Consider the following 24,588-nt stretch of genomic DNA (forward strand, 5'->3'; position numbering starts at 1 on the left):
AAAAATCCTTGCGCGGTGTGTTGCGACATCACAGGATTCGCTTGGCGTGTATTTTATGTATCGTCGCTACAGCCACCGTTACGTTACGTTACGCCTCACTGCGATCGCGCGACCATTTAATTATTGCGTGTGGATGTGAATAATACACACACACACACATACACATGTTTCTACACCCACACACACACATGCATAATGACCTATGAATTCTCTACTCGAATTCATCATAAATTCCCTTTCAACTGTCGATATTTGAGACGGCGGTAAGGTCGTTTTTCAAAACCGTGCCCAACCGTGCGAGAAGCTTTTTTAGTCCCCGTCCACCCCTTTGCTTGGTTTTTTTTTGGTAAAGAAGGGTGTGTGTGTGTGTGTATTTGGGGGAGGTTAAGGTACCTCAGGTTTTAATGAACCCTTTTTTCCGATTTTTTTTTCTTTACGTTCATTTCTTCTTTCCACTCTGCACGTTACTTGTAATGTGAAAAACACGTCCACACAACGATCGTTGGCATGGGTCATGAGAGGCATTTCATACACGCTGTATCGGTACAAGGGGTGAAAAGATACAAAAGAGCGGATGATGATGATGATGATGGTTCAAATTCTCCAACCAAAAAAAAAAAAATAAACCGCACCAGCAAAAGGCGAGCTGGCGCACCGAGAAAAAAGGGGGAAAATAAAATGGTCCGATCCGTTCAAAAAACATGAACCGAAACATGATTCTCTTTCCCAATATGTGTGACCATCACCGGCCGCTGGTGCGAGTGCCGAAACTATGCGGCTACATAGGAAAGGGTGGGTATGGGGGAGGGAGGGAAAAGCCTTCCATCGGATGCTGTAGCACGTGTGTATGGGTGTACATATATACCCATAAGAAAGGGAAGATGCGCGGACACAGGGCAGACACAGGGGGCTGTTTATTCGAAGATAAATCTATACCGAAGCCGTAGTTTTTGGTAGTTTGCTCGTTTCTCGATTTTTCTAACCGGCTTGTCTAATATGTGTTTTCCGTTTCACGCTTTCCCCCGTTGCTGTACTTCTACAATCTTTCCCCTTGCTTGATAAACCATTGCATTGGCCGCGGCGTCTTTCTTTTCAAAAGCCGTTTGCTGTGTGTGTGTGTTGAGTTTATGCTTTTCCAGCTTCCACCCTAACCCACACAAGGACCGCCTCAAAAAAAACGCCTCAAACCATCGAACGCAGTGCGGACGGATGGAATCGGACAAAAAGGTAAACAAAGAGATTCGTGAACGTGAAGATAAAATGCAATCTTAAATCTCGCACAATAGGGACGATTGGTCGACCGATGTGTGGTACCAGTCGACTCTTCGGCCAAGTAGAAGAAAGCTTGTCGTTTGCTTGAATACAAACCGGCGAAAGGGAAATGGGGCGAGTGGCGCGGAATGAAAGGGAGACCATTTCAACAATCTTGTGCTGTGGAAGCCCTTTTCCCCAGCAGCCAAAAGCCCGGTGACAAAGACCGCCCGGTCCCGCGGTGGATGAGAGGTTTGTTGGACCCAGAAGACTCTACCATTATTTGCACAAAGCACAAAGTTATGATGGGACTGTCTTTTTTTTCTTTTAGGCCGAACAAAAACAAACTGTCTAGAACAGTGTGATTTTTGGAAAGAAGTGGCTGAGCTAAAGAAAAACGGTACAAAACCAAGCCAAAACCAGGGCTTCGTGTGTGCAAACGATTCAAGGAGTTTTCCTTGTGTAATTAAATTTCTCCAGGAAAAGAAGCGCATGTTAGAATATTTTACTACAGGTTAATGTGTTTTAGAAACATTCTTCTAACAAGCAACCGTTTAGGGGAGAAAGTGTTTGAAACAAGCAAAAAAAAAAAACTCCATCATTATAATCAATAATTCTACATAATGTTCCGGCAGCTCGTGAGCAAATGAGCGTGAAAATTAACCTCGAGCGTTTAGTGAATCATAAATTTACCATCAAAACCTCTATTACGATCGCATAAAGCCAGGTGTGGTCATAAAAACAAAAAAACTCTTTCCACTGCAAAAAAACGAGGAAAAAAGATTTCCTTGAAAAGCAGCAGGAAAATGAACGAGAACGAGAGGATGGTGGTTTATGATTTTATGCGAAGCGTTTCAAACTAGCTGGGCGGTTTTGTGTTTCGCTTTTAAAAACGCATTCCGTCTGGCATTCCGAGTGCTATTTTTGGAACATTTTCGGCACACCCAGGATGTTCGAAAAACTCGCTTAAAAAAAAGGAAAGAAAGCATCGTAACGAAAACGATCAGAAATAGAAAATAGAGCCCTTTTTAGTTTTGTGTTTTTTTTTCTCCTCTCGCTTCACCTCGGTGCGGAGCCAATTGGCAAAAAGGTGTACCAAGATTATGATGCTTCTTCTTATCTACACCTACCTACCAGACAAAGGACTCGACTGGAGGAGGCGAAGGAACCTTCTGGTTTCTCTTCCATCCCAGGGTCCGATCTCCAGGGATGGCCTTCAAGTCGGGGATAATTAATAGGCATTTGTTGGGATGTGAGATCCATACCATACTCCAACCCAATGCATTATGTATAGACGGAGGAGAGAAAAAAGGTTCCTCAGATGGCCTAACTCCTGGAGCCGGAGGACGCAACAATGGGTTTTTGGGAGGATGGCTTATAGCCGCAGCTGCCTACCTATCCTTCGAGCAGACCGAGAAAGGAAAAGGTGAGAAATGCATACCTCCTTCCGGAGCTAAGTTATGAGCCACAGTTTTCAAACTCAAGAATGCTTCGACCTGAAAAGCTTTTTTTTCTTCTTTCAATAGAAAGCCTCCGTGTGTGTGTCTGAGCGAACGTTCATCTTTATCTTCATTACAAACAATAAAGGCTGCAAGAACACGCACCATATGCTTCGGGGTGAGCATTTTATTGAGGTTGTGCTTTGGTAAAGATCATACCGAAGAAATCGGACCTGCAGGTACGTCACGCGGACCAACAACAAATAGCTCCGGGTGGGTGTGTTTGGTATGTTTTTTCCTTTTTTTCTCATTTGCCTTCATCTTCACAGAGCTCATCCCTTATTGTATGCCAAGCACGAGCAAGCTTCCATTATTAGGAGTTCCGAATAGAAATCCGTAGCAGCAGCAGCTGCGATCGATCGTTCTCTACCTATGGATCTGCGTCTTAGGTAAATTATCGACACGATCTAGAGCATAATAATGCGGGTAAGAGGCTCATACCGAGATAAGTACACACAAATCATCATTCCACGGTGATGATAGTGCTCTCGGTTTCAATTGGATCGGTAAAGGTAATTGATTGCATTACCAATTGGATGATGAATAACGGATGCAATATTGAGTTTTCCACGAAAAAAAGAAGTATATTAGCTTTCATTTGTACTACTTTGTAAAAAGAAATTCTTCCCCATAAGCTACTTTTATGGTACACAAAATCCATAAGAATTATGTTCTTGAAGGTGCATCCGGTTCCAGACCTGAGTGTCTTCACCCCGGGGACACTTTTATGGACACATATATGTGGCTCATAAAATTGAGCGCCGTTTTATGTTTTCCCGATCGGACGGACCTGTGTGCAAGTAAAGCTTTTGTGCACCACAGCGCCAATTGCCATTAAAGCCACTAGCTATAGCAATGCATTTCGTCTGGTTTTACCTTTAATCCTTTAGGATTACCTTCAACAACAAAGCGCCTCGGTACGGGAAAGTGTAGAAAGCCCCTTAAACATCATAAAAACCATGGTGAACAGAAGCAATATATTTACCTGCAAAGAAAGAGAAGAAATAACATATTAAAAAACGGTCGCACATTTATGTTTAAGATGGGTAAGGATGCCGTGTGTGTGTGAGAGAGAATTGTGGTGCCATGGAGTCGATTCATAATTTCCACAACCCTCGCTCATAAATCCTGGGCGCCAAGTTTGTTGCCCCTTTTGGAAACGAATCACCAACCGGGGTTTTATTTGGGATTGCTGCTGCAGGGTCAGGGCCAGTTAATTGTTGGAACAACAAAACGCAGGCCAAAAACAAATACATTTTTATTATTTTCAAGAGTTAAATACATCCTTTTAATTCTACGGCCAAACAAAACAAAAACCAGGGAGAAATATCTCGCCAAACTCGAAAGCTTCTGCCGAAAGCGGATTTTGGGTTTTTGGGGAAAAAAAGCAACAAAACAGTATCACTCCCTTGAAGTACACGATCTCATCCTTCCTTTCAATGTTCCACCCTCGCACCTGCACGTGGGTTGGGTTCGTTCGTTGCGCTCTTGGAAATTTGCCCATAAAATTAACATAAGCAAGCTAATGAGTGGAAAAACGGAGGAAAAATCTCGTACTCCGGAAACGACCGCCTGTATCGTACAAAACGCTCCTCACCCCGAGTTCCTTGGAATGCCTCTCGCCAACCCGCCCTTTGCTTCTTCAAACAACTCGCAGGGCAAGAACATTCCACGAAACTCCATCCCAAAGGCGGGCATCGAGTTACATTTTCGGGGGTTTTTTGGCCGCGGACGAAGACGAAAGAAAATGAAACAGATGATAAGTTTTCGTCGAAACCATTAAGATGCTACACCTACGGACATACATCCCTCCATTCCCTCCCCCCTGTGAAACGACCTTTTATAGACCTTTTTTCGGGTTTTTTTTATTTAAGGTCAAATGGAAGCAAAGGTTTTCCGGAGCGGTTCAGTGAACCGTGGACCCAAACGTGCGTCTTGCGCCGTCAAATCTACGTACGCTTGTTCCCACATACGTACCACCGAGAACTTGTGCCCAAGAAATCTCACTTTAAGCCCTTCCTGAGCGAGAGGTGCGAGCTTCCATCGGTGGAACCGCACTATAGTGCCGCAAGGTTAAGCGTCTTTCCCGAAGCATAAAACAGCATGTAATGAACCGATTCTACCGATCATTCATCTCCCAGGGGGGGTCCCGAAGGTCAACCCCTTGGCAACCAACGAAGTACAATGGATCGAAATTGAACGAGCCATGGGGCTTAGGTTGAGCTCTTCCGCATGCACGGGTCATACATTGTGGCGGTGGTGACTTGAGTGAAACGGTCTCCACGTGGAGGTTACAAGGCTTTCCGGTAGCGCACCGGTGCCATACACAATTGCTTCCGCTCGTGTGCCCTGGGAAGCGGAAGACACACAAACACTACACTGCGCGGATGTGCGGCACGGTAATTCTAAGAGTCATTCGCAACGGAGATGATTTACCCGTGAAGGTCTTCAAACGTTTACAGAATGATTGATCGTGTACGTGCAGGTGAAACGACCTAAATCATCGCGAATACGTAACACACCAAACTAATGTTCCTGAGCTTAAAATTGCTTTAATTTAATTAAGCCCATATGAAGAGCACTCGCCGTACTACAACTTCGACCGACTAATCATTTCAATTAAAAAAGCCAAATCTTCATTTTTTTTGTTTGAAAAATTATTTAATACCAGCACAATAACTGTTGGATAATGAGAAATAAATTGCCCAAGCGCGAGGGAACGAAATCAAACCCTCCTCCTCATACGCTCACACAAGAAATAACCTAAATTGGCCACTTCACTTGAAGCCGCCACTTGTACCAGAACTCACCACTCGACTTGCTCTTCATTATGAGATTTGTTCTTTTCTTGTTGTTTTGCTCCACATCAAGTACCGGTGTTAAGTTCTTCCCGAATCTCCTTTCGGCTAGGGGGATGGCAAAAATGTCCGTGTAAAACGGCAAGGTGACATTCTTTACATCCCACTAAGCGAGATGCTTGCATCCCGTTCAACGCTTGCAGCCGAAATAAAAATGCTAAAATTACGAACATCCAGAGTATGGACAGGAAAGAAAAACACCCAAACGCCCCAAAAGTGTTGTGCAAAAATTATTAAACAGCGGCTTGGAATGTGTTGACTTAAGGCAGATGAGGACATTCAAGAACGGCAAAGCTACAAAGGGAAAAACAAAAAAAGCCATGGAACATAAATGTATAGTTCATTCTTCTGGCAGGTTGGCTCCCCGAAATCATGCCTTTTTCTCCCAGTTTTTATTTTTTTGCCATTTTTAAAGAAGGTGAAAATTAGAGCAAAATCCTGAGGGCATTGTTGGAGCTGTTGGAATGGAAGCGAATACCCTTCCAAAAAAAACGCGACTACTGATGATGACGCTGACGACATCAACCACGGATGACGGTGTGATGCTTTTGACGTGAACGTGCAGAACACAAGAAGTCTGAATGCCTGGATGTTTTACATGGAGATGTGTGTCCCTGAAAGAGGCAGTCCTTGCTACGTGTGCACGTCTGAAGTGTCGGCCAGGCATTCCAGGCTGATCGCGATGTTTTCCTTTTTTTTATACTCTCTCATCTTCTTCGTCGATGAGTGTGCTACTCAGTTTTGTGCTTTGCCACCTTTTCAGACGAAAGTGGGAAAATATTTAGGTTTTACGTCTTGGCGGTTTTTCCACTCCCCTTTTTCCCCCTCGACAATTTTTAACCTGTTCCCTGCACCAAATTGCAGCACTTCGTGACCTGCTGCACCATTTAAAAAAAAATAAAACAAGAGAGGAAAAAAAACCTGTTGAATGCCCACTTTTTGAGATAATTGCGCGCTACTCGAAGTGGCGAAGCGAATATAACCGCAGTATGGACAACCTTTCGAAAGGTGAGCTCCTTCCAGAACGACACCCAAACGACCCACAAAAACGGGCGAATCGGAGATGCAACAAAGCAAAGAGGCTAACAGACGAGAGGTGCGAGAAATCATGTCAAGTTGAGTTCTGAAGATATAATGATGCTCATCATCATTGCAATGAATGCACTTCACCGGCCCGGGCGAAAGGATATGGGGAAAAGCGAGCAAACGGATAAGAAACACCATTAAAAGAGTATGTGTGCGTGTGTGTGAGAGATGTTGCGGGTTTGCAGTCCAGCAGGAAGGCAAAAGAATTTTCCCTCTTCTTTGTCACGCCTTTTGCGCTTTCCATTAGCGACGAACGATGCAGGTTCTTCGGATCGCCCTTGGGTTGCGATAGAAATGTTTTGTATAATTAATGCACTACAACACCACATTTATATGTGGTAAGTACCCACCCTCAGCACCCCCTTTTTTGGGTGGGATTCTACCGAGGGATTGGGGGGAGGGGCGAGTTCCAATGCTTCTTAGCATTCTCGCGAGAATCCGCTTCCATGTAGCAATCACGAGTGCCATTAACTTTAATTCGATTGTCTTGTTATTGAAATGAGGCACTGTCACTTGAGATCGGAACGACTCCGTAACGGAAGCCGATGGGATTGAGGAAAACACGTACGCACACATACACACACAAGCTCAAAAGGAACGATAATGTTGCTTCGTTAGCATAATCAATGTCGTGTTGTGTCGGTTTTAGGCTAATGCCTGAGGTCTCGTCCCATGAGACACATTCGCTCATCGATGATCAAGTAGATCGAGTGCGTTGTAAGTGCTTCTACCTAGAACCAGAACCTGCACTCATGCTTCACTTGTAACGCATGTAACGCTTTCATATGTCATTAATATTGATGTAAGTATCGTATGTCGTTAAGTACTAACAGTGAATTCTACTAAATATAATCCTCAATTTATTTTTTTACTGAGACTACAGTTTTTTTGTAACGCAATATTTTTTGCCTGGTATGATGTTAAAAACACATTACATCATTACAACATTTAGCATAAAAAATACCCCTGATTACGGTTTCCAACCAATGATAACGTGTTAGAATGTAATTAAGCTCAACAACAGCGACGTAGTGCACAAAAGCATGTTGTTTTGTTCTCCATTTTCTAGGAACTTGAAATATATTTGCTGGGGAAATATGTTTCAAAAACGACAAAACATTTTTTCCCCTGCTATCCAACACTAATGAACATGTAGCATGTTCGTGGACCACTTCATACAAAATGAAGATTAAATGCCATGAGATGTATTTATTACTGGTAGCACATTACACGTGCATGATCGAAAAAATTCCATGAAATATATCCACAATGACAAGTGCATTTCAAAGTGCATCCATAAGGATGCATGGAACGGGAGCATTTATAAAATTCTTAGTACAAACCTTGGTTAGGGGCAAGTGAGAACTTTTCACGTTACACATCAAAAGAGATTAGTTCGGCTTCTAGCAAAAACACACGGATGTCTGTGTGAAGTTCCCGATAATCTTCTTACGTAAGAAAAAAAACATTTTATCCTATCTAACGGGAATCCATTTTCCTCGGTTTCCTATTCTGTTTTCCAACATTAAACTCCGTGCCACGAGACACATGAAATCTGATACCTTAGCCATTTCAAAAACACGAAAGGGCGAGGTGGAAGAAAAACGATTTCCCCGGGAAATGCTAACGACCTTTCGGAATCGACGCAGTCGAGGCGCATTAGGATTTAGTGGTTCGATAACCATCCAAACGACATGTCGACACTTCCTTCAACCATCCACGCGGTAACGCCGTTAAACATCACCCGGGAAATCGGGTGTCAAAATCGGGTGGTCTCGCACTATCGGGAACGATTCCACACGATCGCTTTAATCGCTCGTTTTAGGGGTGCGAAAAGGAAATCAGCTTTGGGGCAAATCAATTCCCCACCCTCCAGGTAGTCACTTTCACCCGTTGGGAATGATTCCAGTAAATGCATCGCTTAGTCTAAAATGTGTCTCATAAATGAGCATAATCGTATACGGAAAGATGCGCTTTTGCAAATCAACCCCTACACAGCTATACTGTGGTTTGGTTCCTCCAAGCGGTAGAAACGGTCCATCTCGCCATCAACAGAAAAGGTGTTGAATGAGTTGAACGAGCCAAAGGCCGGGCTCAACTCAACCGCGACACAACAGCGAACGAACCAGCACGGGCACTCCGGGTTTTATGGCAACGTCGAGACAAATATTGGCATGCTAAGTGGTTTTCTACAGCACGAATGCATTCTACCCACCTCTACCCCACACCACAAAAAAGGGAAGTTAGGGTTGGTGCACATTAATGACATTTCAAGTTCATTACCCTTTCACCGAGCGGTCACATTGTGGTACACCTCAACTCCACTGACTAGCGAGACCACAAGCCGAAGGTGGAAAGTGCTGAACTTTCACTCGATTATGATCGTGGCCATTTTTCACACCATTCAACAAAAAACCGTGCCGTTTGTTGAACCGTGTGCATCATCGCCATTAGACGATCTGTTTCTTCCACCTGATCGGTTGCTTTCCCCCTGCAAAATAATGACATACAGTTCGGTATTGGTGCTTTTTTTTGGGGGGAGGAATTGAAATTGAAAAGCGGGGGAAATGAGCATACGTACATGTGGTGTGATTAAACTAATGCAAGTTGTTATCTAAAAAAAACTACGAAAACAGAGAGTCGAAATGAAATCAAATCTTAATTATGACAAGGTCAATGAATTTGGTTTGTAATTACTTGTGGAGCTATGAAATTATTCACACTTATCCTTAATATAAACAGTCATAGTTGCACCATCGTATCTCCTAAACTTATCGCATTAATGGAGTAGATGCAACTATCCATCCCGTAGATAACACAATCTCAACCTTATCTACCGGCCACGTGTTTTCCACAAATTTAACCCGCCGGCAAACACAAGAGAACACACGGCAACATGAGACTGACACAGGGTGTGTCCGGAGTACCTTATAGCAGCAACACATCTCATCCTTGACGCTCTACCCTCGTGTCATCAGCGTTCGACAAATATTTGGAAATTTAATACCAAACTAGGTGGTGAATGTGAAAGAACTAATCCCCTAACGGGATGCCACATCAGCCCGTTTTTTGAAGGTGGGGAAAAAGCGGAAAACTCACTCGCCCCCGGGGTGGAAAGGATGTTAGTTGATACGCCATTAAGCGCTGGGTGTTAAACTACGACCTCGCAAGCCGGGTTTGGGAAAACCTCCCACCCTCCCCTCCTGGTCCGTAATAGTAACGGATCAGCTTTTAGGAAAGGACATTGGGAAAAATGAATTTAGGAAATTCAATCTCACCCGGTTGTGGGGTTTGAGGGAAAACCCCGATGAAGTTGGCTTGCATATATTTGGATAATGCTACACACGAACTCACCGTTGATATTGTGTGTCCTCTTCCTTATGCCGGAACACACGTTCGACGACGTTCGATAAGGTGTATTTCGATGTATTAAAGATGCAGTACTACTACCCAACGGTATAAGGAACTAATTCGTATGATTTAGGGGTTGTTTTTGGCCGTACAACGCCTCGAGGGAATTTAATCAGAAGAGAAGAGAACTGCTAAAGACAGGAGTGAAAAAAAGGCCCGAACATCATCATCATCATCATTTGCTACGGGTAAACCATACCACCACACCGGATGTACCAGGGCTGTACCGTAATTGCTTATCACATACCACCAGGGCAATAATTCGTATCGGTCACGTGACCAATTCGCGGATCGGACCAGTAAACCGGGAGCTCCCGGCTAGCCGATGCCGATCGTGGGAGATAAAATACGCCATAATAATACGCCTCCTACCCTTGGTTGGTTAGGGCACGAGCGAGGGGTGCATAAATTTACTGCCTTCTATCCTACCTTTCCCTAAACCCCCTTTCCCGAAAACTTCCCAGCAACGAGAATATAATATTGAGATGCTTGATTTAATGAACTTTTGTCGGGTCGGGACGGAAGATGAAATGACACACTTACGTGATCGAAGCGAATTGCGAAAATTTAATATTTCTACAGGGACGCTAGCGTGTGGATGAGGGTGCCCTAATAACAGCGAGTGCGAGGTTTTTGGGAAGACATGCTCTCGAGCATAATTAAAGGTTTTTGCGTGAGGTTTATATATTCAGGGGTGGTGGATAAGCACAAGGTCAATTGAAGGAATAGTATATTGATATTTAATCACGTTTCTTTTGAATTTAGATTTTCTTCCCTCCCTTAAAGGAATATTTCAAATATACAATCGAAATAGAGGAAAAATAAAAATCTTAAATATAAATTACGCTTCAAAAAAAGTCCTCTTTCATAATCGAAATAAACCATTTTTGTCCCTTTCACCCATTATTGAAGACCTATTTTTATCCATTCGTATGAATCATCTAGCTACAGCACGAAACGTAACACGTAGCGTATGACTAAGAATTCGTACCGCATGGACGGTTGTTCTACTTGACTGCCTGCTTAAATCAAGAACTGAACCGCAACCGTGCAACATCCGGTCCCTTCTAGTCATGGTGCAGTGCATAAGCGGCCACCGCTTACCGATGCACCACATATTTGTTTTCCTTTCCCCGCCAAAAAGCGCCACTCAACTATGACCAGCGCAAGTTAAACTTTTCCCCCCCACGGGAGCCAGAGCCGTAACGTGCGCGCGCGCGCTTCGTTTCATCGTGAGAAGAAGCGTTTCATAATTATCCGAAAACTGTTGGCCTCCCGCAGCACGCAGCATTACCGACGGATGGATGCAGTTGCTCCACTACACAACACACCGAAACACTTTCGATTGCTTTTGGTGTGCCCTCCCCGAGGGAGAGGTGCAATCGTTCCCGTTTGTCCCGTGTTCCGGGGGATCGCAATCGCTGATTCCGCCTAACCTTATTAATTCTGTTTTCGCCCACTCAACCCCTATCGTTGGGTGAAGGAGTTGAGGTTACGGACAGGTGCATCGTGTGCGAAAATAAATCCATTTCAATCGCTGCCGACAGCCGGAGCTAGTGTTGTACGCTAGCGATGGCAAATGCGAAAGTCGTGATTTTCCAAACGGTACGTGATACCCAGGCGAATTCAAAAACTCCCGTTTCATCACGACACTGCACCAGAATCCGTCACCGGCACTGGTCAGTGAGTTTTGGGCACGGGTGATGGATCCAGATGGATGGGTGAATTCATTCGAGGGAGGAAAACCAGCTCAGAAAGAAAGTAAAAAAAAACACAAGCAGCCACGAACACCGAACCTTCTGACATTTCCAATCCCGAGCACACACCACATGACGGGCGCACAAAATGTAGGTCGGCATTAGACGTTGGAGGTTGTGTGCGCATTTTTTTCTGCCACGAAACCACACCACATCCGTGGGAAACTGTGGTGGAAAAGTTTCGGTCGGGGAAAATAGGAAAATCATGTAAATAGTTGACATGATTGAAAAATAAGCTGATTAGAGAGATAACTGTGCAGCGATGCCGGTACTTCGGTCGGGTCGAGAAACTCCAAAGCAGAACTCACACACACACAGCGACTCGGCTGTTGAATGGAGATGATTTTTCAACAACAACTTGGTGAGGAACAAGTTGAAGTCTGAAAAAAAATCCATTCCCCTAAACGAACGTAGAACATTCGTAAGCTTTCACCTGGCCCGGGCTGTTGTTCGTGGTGACGTGATAACGTGAGGAAACGATTTTCGCTTGATTTGATATTCATTTTAGATTGTGAACACGTTAGATCGAAAGATTGTGACAACGGCGCACGTTGAAGGAAAGGAAATCAGGTTGTAGCGAGATGGATGTTTCAGTTCCTTTATATTCAGATCGCCTGCTAGCAAGGAGCTGAGCATTCCGGTACGTGGTAAACATACGTCTAGCAGTCACCAATTTATCCTCCAGTATCTTTAGCAGCGAAGAATAGAAGTCCTTCATCTTGCAGTATTATGTCTAGCTTTTTATTCCCCCTTTTCCCGATGCGTTTCCTATCTTCTAGGCTTCTTAAATGGAAACAAATATATTTTTTTTATGTCCACCACCAGGCCCATTAAAAAGGCCTCACAACATGGGTATATCCCACGGTGAAATGAATCACGGCATAACGATTACTCACACAAGGCGACGACTACGACGTTGAAAACAGTACACCGCAGTATCCACGAGACCCAACTCTGCCAGCCACCCATGGTACGGACATGCAATCAGGACATACCCACACACAAACACACAAAAAAGGTACCACGCCAATGGACGTGTCCTTGAATTCCGATAGTTAGCATTCAAGGATGCAAAGGGAAGCCACAGGGAACGCGTAAGCGCAAAGCGCGGTCCTTCGTGCTGGTGAAGGAACAAAACCAGCGGGAAAAAGTATGTCATCGGTGGCTCGGTTTGGAAGTAGGAAGGTACACGACACAAAAAAATAATCAACCAGTCCATGGCAAAAAGTGTGCTGACGATAGTGTGTACCGGGTCCGATTCCTTTTTTAACCTTTTTGACCTCGACTGCGCCACGGTCGGTGATGGCGTAATAGTTGGTGTTTTTCTTTTTTTTCTCTCCTTTTCTCTCGCTCTCTTACGTGTCCTATAGCTTGCACCTTTTTAACACTGTGATGTTTAATACCTTCCAGGAATGTCTGCCGGAAGAATCATGATGGTGTTACGGCGTTAAATTTGAAGTCAACCATGCCAAGGTAAGTACATAACATGAGAATTTTTAAACTTCTCTTAAGACAATACTTTAAACGTTACATTCAGAATTCCAAGCTTGATTTCTTAAACCCAATAATGTCTCCACCGAGAAATACATCCCACAAAACATTTATGGTCCCTTTTCCCTTTTAAAGTCCTTCGTCTAAAGCATCTCCAAACTCTCCACCCTTGTGTGGGGGTACTTTGAAGAAAAATGATTTGTTTTACAAAAATCATTACCAGATCTTCACTCACTGTGCGCTCGTAAACCGCCCCAATGTCCTGGGTGTACATTTGCAAAGACCTTTAACGCATCACGAGATCATCATCGCCGAGACGGTGTCATAAGGACTGTTTTTTTTATGTAACCATCAACATCACCCATATAAAAGCCCTTCAAAGCAACGTACGGCGTACATTTCATGCGTGTTTTTGTTTGCCCAAGCACTAAAACGCATCCAATGTGGCTTGAGTGATGGTTAAATGTCGTAACACAATGAAAACAATAACCTTTACTACATGGTGACGCTCACTTTCTTCATCTCTCGACCACTTTCCCAAGTTGCGCAGAACGTCACAACCAACTTCAGCTGTAAGCTGTCAGCAAGCAACAGATGCCTCCCGTCGATCCATGAGCATAAGGATCGGTTCTCAAGCGTTTTCTTCTTCATGTGAATATGCTTGTATCTTGAGGACTGATTAGCCGCCACTTGTCCACTTCTGGGTAGCTGTGGGTGAGGAGGGTTTTATAGGCTGTTAGCTTAATTAAACTAAGTGCCTGCTTGTTGGGGGTGCCCTTGCCGTAACCGAAGATCCGAATGACCGAAGCAGTGATCGGGAGTCGAGCGCCGGGCCACTTCTCATAAACATAAAAATTGCATTCATTATTCATGGGCGTCGTTTAATCAACAAGAGGACGGTCGATTTTATTTTTTGTGTGTGCCTCATTTGCTTGCGGAGCTCACCAAACACACATACACACCACTTGAAGTTTTGTGTCTGTTTGCGGCACTATGACGCCACCATCTCCAAAACGCTTTATCTAAACGAACAGAAAATGGCAAAGAAAGGAAGCGATTGAGCTGGTTGGGTTTTACGTAAAACAATTTAACACCACTAAAATGAAAACGAAAAAAATCCAAATCCAAACCCCAGCATGAGTCACCGATGTGTGTGTGTGTGTTGGGTTTGGTATAATGCCGGCAGGCGAATTTTGCCAGCCTTTTTTCTTCATGCCCCAACCGCTCAAGTATCTGTGGTCGCGGAATTGATGATGAGTTTGAAAATGAAAAATGTTGATCGAGGCCGCCATTTCTCAAGCACACTTCAATCATTCATGCAGCGGGCATGTAAAGTTGGTGCTCGATCGCCAAACATACCCCCGTCCCCCCAGGCATCTTGCCCCAAAACCGACGATACGCAATCTCATCATCGTCATCATCAGCAGCATCAGTGATCGGCGTGTCATCGTGCATCTTCTGCGTGCACGATGCTCTCATTTTTGTATGGCTCTACATTCCGAGGAATTGAAGAAAAAAAACACAACTCCCCACTCCTTTTCCAGCAGATGAAGACCTTCCTTAGACCCAACGGCTAAGTGAAATCCAATCATGTTGCGCTGCGACTTATTTCGCATTAGGTTTCAATGTTGGACCATCCGATCATCAAACATGCTGCCAAAAACGGTGTCGAACCGACCTTTTCCATTCAAGGCAGGGTTGAGTAGCTTGGTAAGAAAAATATCACCATAAAGAAGCGCATATTCCGTTTCATAATGCGCCCGAAAAGTCCACCTTTTTTCGAGAGCGTTCCTTGATTAAATCTTGATCCTTTGAGAGCCTGGTACGAACCTACTAAACCTCCACCGGTACTGATTAAGGTAACGTTTCGGGTCTCTGCCGTTCACCAATAGAGACCCTTTTTGCAATGGAAAATGTGTAACGATACGGTCGACCAGGTACGGAATGGGATGCAAAAATGTCACACTTAATTACGAACCGCCTTCAAACTACAATCAACGACCGTCTTTTTTTGTTGTTGTTGTTGACAAACCTTGAGAATCCCGAAAGCCCCGAAAAATATTCGTCTCGGTTTCGTCCAAAAAACATTCGACCCATTATGCACAATATGATGCCTTGAAATTGGAGAACATATCGGTCCCTTTTACCACTCGTACAAACCTGATTAAATGAATCGAAAAGCACTAGACCTTCCACACTGGAGGGTATTTGTCATTTCTGAGAGGTTTCAAATTTAACGGAGTGATGTTGAGCCGATCCTCGTTAAGTGTTGTAAATGATTGCGACTTCGAAAAAGGTTTTGTTGGTTCACCTATTAGCGACCACAAATTGGTCTTTATTTGCCGCGTTTTTGAAATGTAAGAGGCCGAAAGCGCGTCTTTTGGCCCCTATTTATACAATTCCCTTTTCCTTAACGGCCATCCTTTTTCCTTTCACGGCGTTCCGTCCCGGTGTCATTCGTCTGCTATAATCGATTAATTACGATTAATTAACTGTCACATTATAGCTAACTAACCAAAACAAATGAATTCTGTCACCGCATTCTAGTCAAAACACTGACGCGTTGTTATTCACAACATTAAGCTTAAACTGTGTTGCATAAAACCGCTTTCGTAGCGAAGAACTCGTGTAGAAACTTGCGAGAACCCAACCATTAGCAGTAGATAAATTGGATCGAAATTATATCTCACGCATAGCCTCAAAATATTGTGTACACAACCGCACGAAGAAATGCAGGTCAAATATTCCCCACCAGTTCGACAATTCTCTCGCAAAACAACGCTAGAAATTCATTAGCAGCTTCGTGGTCAAGCAATTGCACACCAGAGTTCGTGAGGTATACCTCTTCTTCATCGCGATGATGTCAATAGCTCAAAAGTACCGCAAATCGGCCACTGATGGCCATCGATATTTCTACCAACAGAATCTTCGTTACACCACTTTTCTAATGATCATAGAGCTCCCATTTGGGCAGGTGAGACAACGTTTTTCCCCCCTTTCGGGCAAATCAACACACCTCAAGAGTTAACGGAACTGCCGAGAACTGCCTGTTTAGTTAGCCAAAAACAAAATAACCAAAAGCTCAATGTTCGATGTTCGGGCATTAGTTTCATCATTACCCAGGGGCACCAGATGAGCATCGTAACCGCAACGAATTCTGGCCCGTGGAAGGGTACGCAATCGATAATCCCCCCCGGTAGGGTGTAATAGCCCCACCGAGGGAGTTCCTCACGATGTACCGCCAAAGATGAAGAGCTCCTCCGGAAAAAAAGCGTTCATCTCCAATAACGAGGAATTAACCGTTTAATCATCGTTAAAGGTCATGCACATTAGAAAAACTGTGTGAGCAAAAGAGTTTCTTTTACCTATGCTCCTAGCTGTATGGAAAGGGAAACAAGGGTAGAACAATTTCAATCTCATTAAACACTTGGGTTTCTCCCTTTCACGCTCGCAAAACTCGTTTTAGAGTTTCCGGTACCGTATAGAGTGTTTCTCGTACCCTACAGGTACACCTGGAACAACCAAATCGTACACATTTGCGCATTCGTTTTCGTCGATCATTAGCGTGTTTTTAGAACGTTTTCCAGCCCCCGGCAAACATTGTACAACGATCAGCACGGCGCGTAGGCCGCCGTGGAGGATCACTCGCCACGATCAAATTAATTGTATACGAACACCATTACTTATCTCCCGCACCGCAGGGGGGGATTTGCAAGGTGTTCTAGCAATGCGTTCTCCAAAACGGATGGATTTTGTTCTACGTTCTTCGGTAATGGAATGCTCCCATGGTTGAGGCTACCCTCGTTTTTGGGACCTGATTCTATCCGTCCGCTTAACGATTCGATTTGATTGATTGAATTTCTATCCCAGGCTTATCCGGGCCAGGAAGGTTTGATCCAACGTCATGTCCAAAAACAATTCGCCTCCCAAATAGACAACAACAAAAAAATCCCCAAAAACCCAAGTATTCGGTCTTGGACCCACATCATTCGCTCGCCACTAAAACAGCTGCCCACAGATGGTCAAAACCCCACGATCAACCCACACGAGCCATGTCGGACGACGGGAAGATATGTATAAAGAGCAGAGCAACAACATCACTCGAAGGTGATCAGTGAAAACAAAGTCGAAAGTTTAGATCACAGCACAGGGAAGGGTTTCCCTGCTCTGACACATCATTGGCGGCCAATTCGTTTTTGTGTGTTTTTTTTTTCTTTCTGGTTTCAACCACATCTATTGCGTCTCTTGATGCGGTTCAACAAAGCTCTTTGTCGTCGGGTTAGCGGAGATAGTTTTCCTTCTTTTTTTTCACACCACTTTCCCAGAAGCTGTCTCATTTGTTGAGAGATTTCTGTGGTTTCGACATTTCTTATACGCGTGTACCTCCCCGTTTTTGTGCCTTTCGGTTCGCTCCATTTTGCTTGCTTCATACGAACCGGCGAGAACGGGTGATTTTTCTGGTGGTAGAACATTGTACCACACAGCAAGCATTGGTTGGTAATGATTAGAGCCCACTAATTTGTGGACATTAGCTTCCTTCAGTTTGGCATTTTTTGCTAAGATCCACACCAAAACAGTTCTCCCCTAATATTTTTTTTTGGGGTAGCTATTCGTTCTTTCCCCTCTGTTGTGCCACCCTTTTGCTTTTTGGGAGGGATGATTTGATTCTTCTGAGATATACCATTTTTCCTCTCAATTTGTTTTTGTGCGCTCGGCCACCGTACACTAACATTCGACAAATGTATTTTTGCTGGTAGACTGCCGTTTAGTGTTTTTTTGTGTGCCTTTTTTTACTCGCTTTGCTTCTTTCTTTCCGCGCGCGTAAGGAGGTTAGCGAAAGGTGAAGGTGAAAAAAACCTACGACAATCACCACCACTACCAGCAACATCCAGCTGGAGGTCTAATGAATTTGCCCCAGTTTGGCGGACAAAGAAAAACACTGCGCCGTTTGGGTTGTGAGGATCGCAAAAGGGAGACAAAATTAAAGGTGCGGAGATTGGTTTCAGTCACGAAGTGGTCCATCCAGTGCCGTTGTTCGAATCGGTGTTTACTGGTTTGAGAATGGTCGTAAAAGGGGTGCAATGTTTACAACTGCACGAAACTGCATCACTATGGGGTTTTTTTGGGTGGAGCAATTTTAGTAATATTTATCATGCCTTAAACAAGTGTTTTTTTTTTAAAGATTTTACAGATTCTATTAGTAAGCACACACTAATAGGAAAGTTAATTTCACGCTGTACAAATAAACATCTCACTCCTTCAACCCAAAAAAAAACAATGGAAGTATTAACAAGAAATTAATTATTTTCGACACATTTTATTTACCTTTGCATCGTATCACTGTGAAACAGGCTTTTTTTTATTAAAACAGTAAATGTTTCGATCTGACCCCAACACTTTATTCGCAGCAGATTGCAGCAACAATTCCGTATTCGGTGTCGAAAGATTTTAATTAAATCGGCACCAACTCCACCATCCCAATGCAATGTTGCCCTTGCCTGTTGACAGAACGTTACAGAACAGGCCGCCGTACAGGAAAAAATAAACGCTTACAAGCTTTTGCCAGCTGTTCCGCGCAGAAAATGTAAACCATTACCATGGTCCTATTGGGATGGGTTTTGGGCCAAAAACGCAATATCCGATGCACGAATGCTGCCGATTCACTTTCAATCTCATGCTTCGCTTCTTATCTTCACCGTACACGAACCCGCCCGGCGTACGCCTGTGTTCTAAAATCTCATGTTACGCCTAATAAAAACATTTAATTCGATCCCTCCGCAGCTGACATATGCTCACAAAATCTCGGGCCCCGTCCCGAAACCCGGGGACCTCCAAGCTTCCAGTGACATTTCCGTACCGACATCCGCTCTATAATTAGAGCCGATGTAGCAATAGCACAACAACACATCCAGAGCAGGCCATTCTTGCCTCTGGGTTTTTTTTTTGGGGAGTGTAAGAAATTGTGAAACGAAAATAAAACCAAAACCAAATCTTTCTCTTTCTTTCCCTTTTTCATACACACACGTATACACACTCGAATGTAGCTAATTGCATTTTCCTTGAGAAAAGTGATCCTGCTTTTAATTTCACACTCTCGCGACTCCGAGCCATTTCGAGGCCTTCCTCCCCGAAAAGAGACGTCAGTAAAACCGTAGGGCAATTCCAGCAGTAAAACCAAACCACCGTCGCAGAGATTTGTAGCAATTAAGTGCAACGAGTATCCGGGAATGAAGTAAAATAAATACACGGCGAAAGAAGGAAGAAAAAAGCGGGGCCACAACGGCGACAGTGAAATGCACTTCCACTTCCATCTTGAGGTATATCTTCGGCGCACAACAGGGAGAGAGAGTGTGTACTCTCGGTATGAATGGGTTCTGCAAAGTATAGGAAAGATGTAGGAAAATTTATCACACTCGAAAGGAAAGCCACAGATACATACTTTGAAGCAACTACCCAACCTTAATGGTGTAATGCATCGGAGTGCATCCCAAAACGCATCTCGTAAGTGCGTTGCCTACTAAAAATAGACCCTAACCGAGGTCGTTCTTTCTGCTTACAAATTGACTAATGTGATCCACGGGACACGGGACAACGTCTGCTTGAACGTTATGAGCACTGTGTACTGGAAAGACCTTGAGAGTATTGCAATCCCAAAAAAACTGGGAACCAGTTGCTGGCTGTTTATCAATCTACCTCGAGCTGGCAGGGAATGAAAATAGTTCGTGGTATGAAGGGTGCCTTTTTTGCTTTTTTGGAAGGGAATGCACTTCAAGTCTAATATTAGTGTACGGGACGGGACCACGCGACTCCAACAGTCAGAAAGTGTCAAACTAGGGCCGGTTGGAAAAATTTATGATGGAAGTAAATTTATTCGATTCATTCTACTTTTTCCCGTTTTTTCGCTGTACAAAAGCGACATTCTTGCTAGCGTGGTGTGAAGAGTTTCACGTCCGTACTTACTTTCTATAAATTGATCCACCCACATCTCGGCCGGGTGGAACATTTTTTTTCACCCCGCCTTGGCACCTTTTTTTCCACCTCGTTCTAGTGACGGAAAGTTGCTTTTAAAATGGAGCCCCTAACCACATCGAAACACGAATGGTGATGTATGTTTTTTTTATGCGATGCAAACCACACCCAATGTATGGTGGGTTTCCTACATCTCGTGTCCCATCCCAGGTACTCTCGGTACTATCCACGGTGGTCATGTTGATGCTGATGACGACCATGTTCCTTTTTCCCCCGATACGCCCGGTATACACACGGCCCCCCCAAACAGCACACGATAGGCCTGATGATATGGAAATGAATATTTGAATTAATTTCCGTTTCTGTCATCTCTCGACGTCATTCGGTTCCGGAACCCTCATCCCGATGGTGATGAGACGCAGGAAAAACCGGAATCATCAGCGCCAGGTTATTGTATATGACGAGTGACAGAAACTTCCCTGCGTGTACCAACCCGATGGTCGGGCCAAAAAAAACTGACAGGGAGATTCATCTATTTTTATGCCCTCCAAAGGTCACCACAACTGGACCAATTTTGGACAGTGTGATCATTTGTGCAAGATTACATTGTTAGTGTTTTCGATTTGGGTTTTTTTTCTTTCTGTCCCCATCAGTACAACATCAGTGTCGCACTTGATGGTGAATAGATAGGATACGGAACACAAACACCGAAGAGAAGAAAAAAAAAACCTTTACGTGAGATGAAAATTCACACCTCGCTCGTCCAGTTCGAAACGTGTCCAATTCAAACCGAATTGCATTGGTGGGTCGCGCGGAAATTCAACGCGGCGGAAACAAACATTCAACTTTCGCCACCAAAAAAAAAACACCACGGAAAGCACTTTTTTTAATGATGACATAAAAAAGTGACGCATTTTCGGTTTGGGTGCGAAGAAAGAGCGCGTGTCGCAATAGGATGTTAAATTTCTCGATAAGAAAACTCCTCCGAGAAGATGAAGGTTTTTTACTTCTACTTTATGCTCCCACAAACCGTTTTTGGGGTAATGTCTTGACACTCAGGGGCAATTGTGTCACTGGTGCGAGTGTGGTGCAGGGTATTCAAAGACAAATTTCAAAAAGCGACATAGTTCATGCAACGGTATGCTGACTTTATGATACTAACCGCGCATCAGAAATATTCGAGATCAGCATAAAAATGCAAAGTGTGGACGTTCTTGCATGGAGGCGGTGTTTTTTTTTCAACTCGGTTTCGGGAAGATACTGATGACTTTTCCAAACGACCTACATTTTAAAAGACATTTTCTCAGATCTCCAGCTTAGGCAAGTTGCGAGTTGCGGGGGAAACCGGGAAAGAGATGCGCTTTCAAAATATTAATCCGTGTACAATCGTTACCTTTTTCAGCCAAATGCTGAAGCGCTGTTGCGCGTGGTTAGACGGCAAAGAAACCCAAGGAACCATAAAGCCTTGGGCTCACAGATATGACAGACTGGAAACATGTGTACGTAACGTAACATGGTTCATAATTATTACACTTCACGCAGCATTAATACAGTCGCATTAAAGAGCCAAAACCTCCCTATTTTCCCGTTTAGCCATTGTTTTTTTTGTTTAAAATCCTCCCTATGAAACCACCGAACCAAACCGGGCGTAAGTGAAAGAGGTGAAACTTGGATGCATATTTATAATTAGGCCACCCACCCGCACCGGATCAGGAGATGTTTTGGGATGCCAAAAAAGACGGAAACAACATACAACATACTTAATGGACAGTAAAAAGAAAAAAAAGTGGAAGACAATCGTTATGTCATCGTGAAGAACATTGTCCGAATCGGACAAAACAACAAAGCGGTGGTCACTGGGCTTGGAATGAAAGTCACCGAATTAATATCCCTTCCGGATGGTGCACTTTTTTTTGGTTTCGTCTCTCTTGTTTTATTTTCCAAGCGTGTCATTCATGTGAAAGGGCTACACAACTTTCTTCGGACAATTGCGTTCGCCCGGTTTGCTTCACTTAAAGGCGATCACGTAACAAGGCCTTTACACGCACTACACACATAAACGACGGTGGAAAAATGTGAAAAAATGGAACACCAAAAAAGGCACACCGTGGCCCTAACGATGAAAAATCACAGCACACAGTATCCGTGAATTCCAAACTCCCCAAAACAAGCGCATCATTACGCGTCGAAGAAGGACCACGAGACGACCACGAAACGATCGCTTATCTCCTCGCACTGTGTGCACGTTTCCGGCATGCAGACAATAAGCCGTGGAACAGAATCATTGTGCCCGCCCTCGTAAATCTCAATTCCCGCGGAATGATGCCCGAGCCACCCGAGTCTATCTATCGCCACAATTCCATTTTCTCAACGCTATGCGAAATTCCGCGGAATTTCGAACCACCCTCCCGGGTCCGGGGTGGCAAAAATAAAAGGCCTGGAAATCTGCCGGCCCTTTGCACCCTGTTCCCGCACCTTGCATGCAGCGTTTCATGAATAATTAATCAGCGCGGAAAAGACACCGAAACCGAAACGCCACCATCTTCCATGAAGCGGACCGGTATTCTACGGCACCGATCCGTCGGCACCGACAGGTAAGACGTCCCGGGCCTTTTTGTTTCATTATCGTGCAGCGCAACATCATCATCGTTTCTGTGCAGCGGATTTTGTCGTTACGGGTGTGCAGACGAAACAACAACAATCAGAACGCCCAACACCCCCGACGGCCTTGTCAGGGTCGTCGTTTTGCGCCCAACAACCAACGAACAACGTAGAACCGAGGCAAAAAAATCGGGGAACGAAAGGAAAAAAAAGCAAACGGTGTCACCGTGTGTCAAACGAAAGTAAACATCGCTATGGCCAAACAATCATAAATTTAGCCCCCCGGAGGGTGAGGGTTAGCGGGGGTGGAAAAGCGGATGTAGAAGCGGATTTTCCGAATGCATCGCTAATTAAGTTGCACAATGCGACCGTGCACTGATGCGAGGATGCCAAAAGCGGAGACAAAATTAGCTGGCAGCAGTTTGTTTGCTTGTGTGTGCTAATTCCATACGAGTTCGAGGCATGCTCGTATGACACAGTCAAGGATTAAGGTGATTTAAAGGATTTAAGAAGGTAGATAATGGGTTCCAACGATTTAATAAACACACGGCTAGATTTTTTTTCTTCTACGCTAATTATCTCAAATACAAAATGAATCTTATTTCGTTAATTTTCTGAAGGTTGAATTGGTTTCTAATTTTTTGTTTAATCGGCTTGAAGGTTCCATGTAAGCTACTCCTAACACTAGAACGACCCAGAAGTATAAAAGTGTCCACTCTTCCAATTTTGTTTTATCATAAATATCTATTTTATTTATTTATTTATGTATATTTAATTATTATGGCATTTAGCCGTTTTATTAGCCTATATTGAAAAGCTGAAGTGTAAAATTTTCACAAAGCATTTCCTCCTTACATCACGAATATCTATTATGATATTATGTTATGTTTTAGGATCCTTTTCGTACTTGAACACTCTTCTAACTATTCTACCTCAAAGTGGTATTTCTGGTTAAAAAATGTAAAACCAGCCAAAATGACTAAAGTGTCGTTTTTAGTGTTGAAAACTTGAAATGTGTCGAAATATTGAAATCATTGCAAAATCAAAATCCTAAATGAATCCTAATCTTCACCACCTTTTTTTTTGATCTCGCGAACCGGATATTTCTGGCCGCTTAAAACCTATCGACCACCACCATTTGTTAAACAGCATCCCATAGTCCGCATCCGAACCGGATGCAATTGGCGAATCGACCCGAACCACCCTGATTGCGTGTCACGGATTAAGGCGACTTCCTTGTATATCCCACCCCTCCCTTCATCCCTTGCAGATACAGCCAAGATGGATCACCGCGTTTTCAAAATCCTTTCACTTCTCCACTGCTAAACTCGAAAGAAACGAAACACACAAACAGACAAAAAACAGAACACCTTCATTCGCCCGGATAGGTGACCCTCGGTGTCGTTTAAAACGAACCCCGAAAGACACCCCACCGTTGGAAAACGGGAGAGAAAGTGACTTTTGCATCGCGGCGCGCCATGTTGCCCGGCGCCCACTAGCCCCCCCACACATAGGCGGAATAACATCAAAACAACAACAAAAAAAGCGAAACGTGAAGGAAAGCGAAAAAAAAAACCAAATGCTCTCCACAACATTGCGCGTTTGCGAGAAAGTAAACAAAACGAAGCATTCGATCGCGGGCGATCGCGGAACAATCAAAATCAT

General features: G+C 43.9%; 1 protein-coding gene and 1 long non-coding RNA gene across 4 annotated transcripts in view; one reads left to right on the forward strand and one right to left on the reverse strand.

The window, feature by feature from the left end:
* The window catches only part of LOC125771506 (uncharacterized), a 105,548-nt gene extending 85,762 nt beyond the window's left edge, over nt 1-19,786 (forward strand). Inside the window, exon 3 of the long non-coding RNA XR_007419317.1 lies at nt 13,273-19,786. This is a non-coding gene — a long non-coding RNA (uncharacterized LOC125771506). The remainder of the gene's footprint in view (nt 1-13,272) is intronic.
* LOC125771431 (uncharacterized) overlaps nt 1-24,588 on the reverse strand; it is a 133,410-nt gene that overhangs the window by 89,945 nt on the left and 18,877 nt on the right. The gene's annotated exons all lie outside the window — the stretch shown is intronic.

Source organism: Anopheles funestus, chromosome 3RL (genome assembly GCF_943734845.2).
Source record: "Anopheles funestus chromosome 3RL, idAnoFuneDA-416_04, whole genome shotgun sequence".
NCBI lineage: Eukaryota > Metazoa > Arthropoda > Insecta > Diptera > Culicidae > Anopheles > Anopheles funestus.